The sequence below is a fragment of the Durio zibethinus genome, chromosome 2, assembly GCF_047325235.1.
Source record: "Durio zibethinus cultivar Kanyao isolate XHJ-2024 chromosome 2, ASM4732523v1, whole genome shotgun sequence".
In the NCBI taxonomy this organism is placed as follows: domain Eukaryota; kingdom Viridiplantae; phylum Streptophyta; class Magnoliopsida; order Malvales; family Malvaceae; genus Durio; species Durio zibethinus.
The window spans coordinates 36,455,471-36,462,503 of record NC_143163.1 but is presented as its reverse complement, the minus strand read 5'-3'; positions in this window follow the sequence as shown (position 1 = coordinate 36,462,503).

Sequence of the window (7,033 nt, the reverse complement as noted above, 5' to 3'; positions counted from 1 at the left end):
AATTGAAATATCAAAAGACGTTTAATGTTAATATTTTACTTTTCTTATAAAAATTAAATAAAATATTTTTATTAATATAATAATATTTCAAGTCGAATCAAATCAAATTCAAGCTTAAAATATTATGTTTAAAATGTTACTTGAGTAAAATTATAATTAAAATATTAAAAGACTTTTAATATTAACATTTTAATTTTTTAAGTTAAATTAAATAAAAATATATTTATTAATATAATAATATTTTGGATTGGATCAAATTAATTTTAAGCTTTAAAAAATTATGTACAAGTTTGGCTTGACTAAAATCATGTTTAAGCTCATTGATAAGTAGTTTTATCCATAGATAACTCTTTTCTATAAATTGTCTTCCATTTTCCGAAAAAAAAAAGACAATTTCCAAAAAATGGTTACATTTTGTATTAATCAGAAAGTTATTTTCCATTCACCAACTAGTTTCTATCGAACAAATATCAAAAAATGCAAAAATCATTTTTCAAAAGCCATTTTCTGTGAAATAAATGTAACCTTCTATACATTGGGTAGTTTTGTGTATATAATGTACAATTCTCAAGAAATCACTAAATTTGATCTAAATTTCAAAAAGTATTTATTCTTAGGATATATTGATGGAGTTAAAGGGTATTGCCTATAAGACTCCACTACCTACAAGGTTGTCATCAACAGAGATTAATATTTACAAAAGATAGGGTGAAGGAAAATGAAAACACTTCAATAGAGACTATAATAGTTCAGGTGGAAGATATTCAAAAACAAAAAGATTTAGACTTTTCTGAAGCTACTCCAGAACCTAAAGCATAATAACAAGTCGAGGCTAAAGTTCCTAATATCCACCAATCAACTTGTGAGAGAAACCACCGGTCTAGCATTCAGAGTATATTACTAAGAGCAATATTGCATACTATCTTCCAATAAAAGACGGAGAGCCATCAATTTTCCAAGAGGTTTACCAAAAACCTGGATGTATACTTATGGATGGCAGCATTGCAAATAGAGATTGAAGCCTTACACAAAAACAATACATGGGATCTTGTTTTGCTACCACAAAGAAAGAAAGCCATGGGAAATAAATAGATCTATAAGATCAAGCATGATGGCAATGACGAAGTGGAGCCTATCGTGCAAGCTTAATGGTGAAAAGATATGGTTAGAAAAAGGGTACTGACTTCAATGAAATATTTTCATCATTGGAACGACTTACAACAATTAGAGTAGTTATGGCCATGTGTGTTATGTTTGATCTCAACTTAGAATAGCTTAGATATGAAGACTGCATTTTTTCATGAAAACTTGAAGAAGACATGCCTAAACTAAAAAATTTTGCTAAAACTAACAAAAAGAACTTGGTTTGCAAGTTGAACAAATTTTTGTACGATTTCAAATAGGCACCAAGGTGTTGGTATAAGAGATTTGATTCCTTCATGATAAGTCTTGGGTACAACAGACTTAGTTTAAACTATTGTATGTATTTCAAAAGATTTGAAAAAAATGATTTTATCATATTGCTTTGTACGTAGATGACATGTTGGTAGTATGTGCCAACAAAGATCAAGTCTAAGAATTAAAAACACAATTGGTTAGAGAGTTTGATTCGAAGGACTTACGACTAACAAACAAGATTATAGGGATGCAAATTTATCGAGATAGAAGGAATAGGAAGATTTGGCTTTCCTAAAAAAAAATCATTTGAAGAAAATCTTATGATGCTTTAACATGCAAGATTGTAAGCCAATTTTCACCACACTTCCTATTAACTTTAAATTATCTTCAAGTATGTTCAAATTATCCTCAAGAATGTCTCCTAACAATGGAACAAACAGGATAGAGATGTCTCGATTACTGTATGTATCAATAGTGAAAAGTTTGATGTTCTCCATGATTTGCACAAGATCAAACATTGCACAAACAGTAGGAGCAATTAGTTGGTACATAGAAAATCCTAGTATAAAGTATTGGAATATTGTTAAGAGGATTTTAAAATACATCAAAAGTACCTCTAATGTTGCACTATGTTATAAAGGATTAGAATTTGCTATTGAGGGTTATGTTGATCAGACTTTATAGGTGACATTGAAAAGAGAAATTCCATTAAATGCTATGTGTTCACAATTGCATGTGTAGCTTTAAATTGAGTTTCAAAACTTTAGACTAAGTAGCATTATTTACAACAGAAGCTGAATACATGATAGCTAAACAAACTTGTAAAAAAGTAATTTGGATAAGAAGCGAATAAGGAACTCAGGCATAAGTAAGGAAAAATTCTCTTGTATTGTGACATTCAAAGTGCCTTGTATATCATAAAGAATCTAACTTTTCATTCTAAAATAAAGCACATAGATGTTCAATATCATTTTGTTCGAAAAATGGTAAAAGATGGAAGCATGAAAATAAAAAAGATTCACACAAAGGAAAACCTAGCAAATGTCTTGACCAAACTAATCAACAGCAACAAGTACATATGGTGCAGATCCTCATAGGGCCTAACTAAAAGCAACATAAAGAAGGTAAGTGTAAAAAAGATGGATTATAAAGGTGTGAAAGCATGATTAAGATCATAGTCTTCAAATGCAAGATTGTTAAAATCCACACATAACAACAAAGTCTACCTCATGTTTTTTCTAATAGTGCATATGAAAAGAAAAAAAAATTGAATAAGATGATACATAAGATAACATCAAATGAAGGGACTTAGAGCTTATAGAAATGCTTAATTTATGAATAGAAATACATGTAAAAAAAAATATCATTCTTCATTTATAAGAAAGTTTTGTGAGGTGTTTTCTCTTAGTCTTAAAAAGAGTAAAATTATTCTCTTCTTAAAGAATAGTGGTTATATTATCACATTATTTCTCATAGTGAATTTCCCTTTATACTTACCCATGGATGTAGCCAAATTGGTGAATCACGTAAATTCTCGTATATCTCATTTTCATTATTAGTCTCTTAACTCTTATTTTAGTCACATGTTGTCGCTTCTACAAAGGTGTTAAAATCCCAACAATAAAAACAAAAAAAGTTATAGGTAAATTCTTTATTTTACAATAAGGTCACTACATGACAAAGTAAAGATTTTAAAGTGCGTGCAAGTTTGTAACAAGGTAAATGCATGATATGATCATTGGTTCCCAAGATTAAGAGTTTTCAAGCATGCATGAATATTTAATTGAGATTCATGGTATTAATTCTTAATGACAAAAAAAAAAAAGTTAAGGTACTCAACCAAGCAAGAAGTTTTTGCTATAGAAGAAGTTTTGCTAATCAAGTGCAATTGCAATTTGTTCAAAGAAGCAAAGAAAAGATTCAAAGCCATTAAAAAAACTATTGTTACCTTACAACTAAGACAAAATAATGAAGATAAAAGATTTTGCCTTTAACAAAGCAAAAAAGTTCATAAATCCAAGGCAAGAAAAAAAAGTAAGGCGGATGGTGATTAAGAACTTTATCTAATGAATTAAGCTATGATCTTAGCAATATTGCATGAAATACTCAAGATGAATTTTATGCTAGTGAAGGAAATCAACAAGATGAGCCTTGTTTTTAGAAGAGAATAATCTTACTTCTAATTAGCTTAGGAGTATAATACTATCTATGCTTTAAACATATTCCTCACATGCTTTGGGTGAAGAGTTGGGGTCCAATTTTTCTTTGAACAAGGATACATAGATCCTACAAGAATTTTTCTATGATTATAATTCAAATTACCCTTTAGATCAAATAGTAAAATTGCCAAGGAAATAAAATTTCAAAGTGGATTGGGAAAAGCTTTTGTCAAAGTTCTATTATATATTAGTTAGAGAATATGCATGTCAATCACAATTGTAAGACAATTCTTCTCAAATTATAAGTCACCAATTGATATTAGAATTATAATTCAACTTTGTTAAGGATAAACCAAAGGTAAAATGGATTTATAATTCTCTTTGTTCAATTACACTAGAATTATAATTTGAATTCATCAAGGAAAATCAAAGTTAGTTGGATTTCAAAGTTTACTAAAAATGCAAAGTGTAGGTAGAATATGTGCCAAATCAAATTAAATTTCAAGATATGTTCACTTTGCAAGCAAAATCATGTATGACCAAGTCTTGTGGGGCATTTATAGAAAAAAGGTCAAATTATATAATTAGTCCTTATATTTATATAGAATTTCAACTTTAGTCCTTGTATAACAATTAGGAAGAATGAGATCTTTATACAATTTAATTTAACAATGTTGGGCTAATTGATAACACTGTTACTTCATCTCTATTAAATAGCTAATATGGATGTTGACCAAGATAACATAACTATTGACCATGCTGACATGGTAACTAAGATTAATGAAATTAGTTGTTAAATTATACAATAGTTCTTATACTCATACGAAATATGAAAATTAATCTTTATACTCACACGAAATTTGAAATTTATTCCCTCTAAAATAAAAAAATATTTTAAATTTGTTTAGTTTTTTCAAAATTTAAAAATTTAAAAATATTTTAGTTCCTCTAATATATTAGCTTTTATTATATATAATTAATTATTAATAAAATCATATACATAATATTATTATCATTTATGTTAATCAATTATAATTTTAATAATTTAAATTAATATATCAAAGTTAATATTATTTTAATTAGTGTAAATATATTATAATTAGAACTTTCAAATTTTTTGGTTTTCACAAAAAAATTATTTAAATAATTAAGTTTAAATATAATTTAATAGTCTTTTAACATAACTAATAACATGAAATTAATATAGTAAAAATATATTAAAATAAATAAAATTTTATTTAAAATAGTATATCTAAAATTTATATAATTTATAAATAAACACATCAAAAAATGACTGAAAATAATTTTTAAAATAATTTAAATATATTTTAATTATAAAGTTTTTGCATTTTGTGAGCATTTGACTTATTTTGAGCTACAAAATCTCTAATATCCCATAATTTCTAATAACAAAAGAAAACACAAATTTAGAGTAAAAATATAATACTACAACTTAGAATTTTGTTTTGACAAAAATGATTTCCAAAAACCTAAATTTTGGAAGCCAAAACTTTGCAAATCATCACAAACAAATTTAAACCAATTTGTGTTATTTGTGATAATTTCTAAAGTTTTGCCTTCCAAAACTTAAGCTTTTGGAAATCATTTTTGCCTAAACAAAATTTTAAGTTATAGTATTATATTTTTACTTTGAATTTATGTTTTCCTTTGTCACTGGAAACTATAGGATATTAAAGATTTTGTGAGTCAAAATAAGCAAAATGCTAACAAAATGAGAAATTTTCATTATTGAGAAAAATTTTTAATTATTTTAAAAATTATTTTCAACAAATATTTTATGTGTTTAGTTATAAATTATATAAGTTTTAGTTATATTATTTTTAATAAATTTTTACTTATTTTAATATATTTTTACTATATTAATTTCATATTATTAGTCATGTTAAAAGATTGTTAAATTAGATTCAAACTTAATTATTTAAATAAGTTTTTTTAAGCAAAAAAAAATTGAAAGTTCTCATTATGATATATTTATACTAATTAAAATAATACTAACTTTGATATATTAATTTAGATTATTAATATTATAATTGATTAATATAAATTAAAATAATATTATTAATATTATATTAGTAATAATTAATTATATATAATAAAAATTAATACTAGACGAACTAAAATATTTTTAAATTTTAATATTTTGAAAATTTTTAAAAATATTCAAAATATTTTTTATATATTAAAGGGATTAAATTTCAAATTTTATATGAGTACAATGATTAAATTTCAAATTTCATAGAATTATAGAAATTAAATTTCAAATTTTGTATAAGTATAGAGATAATTTGTATAATTTAATAACTGATTTCATCAATTCTAATTATCATATCAATAAATCAATACTAAGTTAACATGGTCAACGCCCATGTTAACATAATCAATAGCCACATCAACTATTTAACAAATATAAAATAACGGAGTCTTTAATTAGACCAACATGATCAAATTAAACTAGTATGAGAATTTAATTTTTGTGAATTATTGTACAGCGACTAAAGTTTAAATTCTATATAAGTACGAGACTAATTATATAATTTGACATAAAAGAAAAAAAAATTCATCCAATTAAAAAGTGTCACATATTCAATGGAATTTCTTTAATTAATTAATTGAAAATTTTTTAAATGAGAAATTGATTAATGTTATGTAGATTAATAACATCATTTAATTTAATCATATAATTAAATAATTAATTAATTTATGATTAATTAAATATGTTACTTGGTAATTGAAAATAAAATACTTAGCTTGACCAATCAAAATTCATCAATGAGTCATCTATTTTATCTCTTAATTAAATTAAAATAATTTAAAGATAAATTTAAATTTGACCAATCAAATTTTAAATTTCACTCATAAGTCGTCAATTTTATTTCTAATTAAATTATAATTGTTTAAAAATAAAATAAAATAATTGAGCTCCTCTGAAGCTCTCATTGTAATTATAAATAAAAGTGCTCACCAAGTCACAATGGACAATTTATAGTTCTAAAAAGAATAAAATAAGATTTTGAAAACTTAAAACCTTTCCAAAAATCTCACAAAATAAATTTTAAAGAATTTCAAAAAACAAAATATTTGAATTTCAAGAATTATCAAGAAATTACTCTTCAAAACATTTGAATATCAAGAACTGTCAAAAAAATTACTTTTTGATTTTGTTTTCTCTAAAAAAAATAAAACAATTTCATTTATTCAAAATAAAGTGAACAAAATCCTTAAAGCATTCAAGAATAAGTGAACAAAACCCTTATCTAAAAGCAAATTTGCTTAACCCTTAAAATAAACTTTTCGTGAAAAAAAAAAAATAAAAGAATTTTATTTATTTTTAAAATTTCCAAGATTGTAATTTTTACAAGATTAATAAATAAAATTATTATTTATCTTCAAAGATTGCAAATTTTTCGTTGTTTTATTTTCGACTAAAAATTTATGTGAACAATAGTTTACTTTCT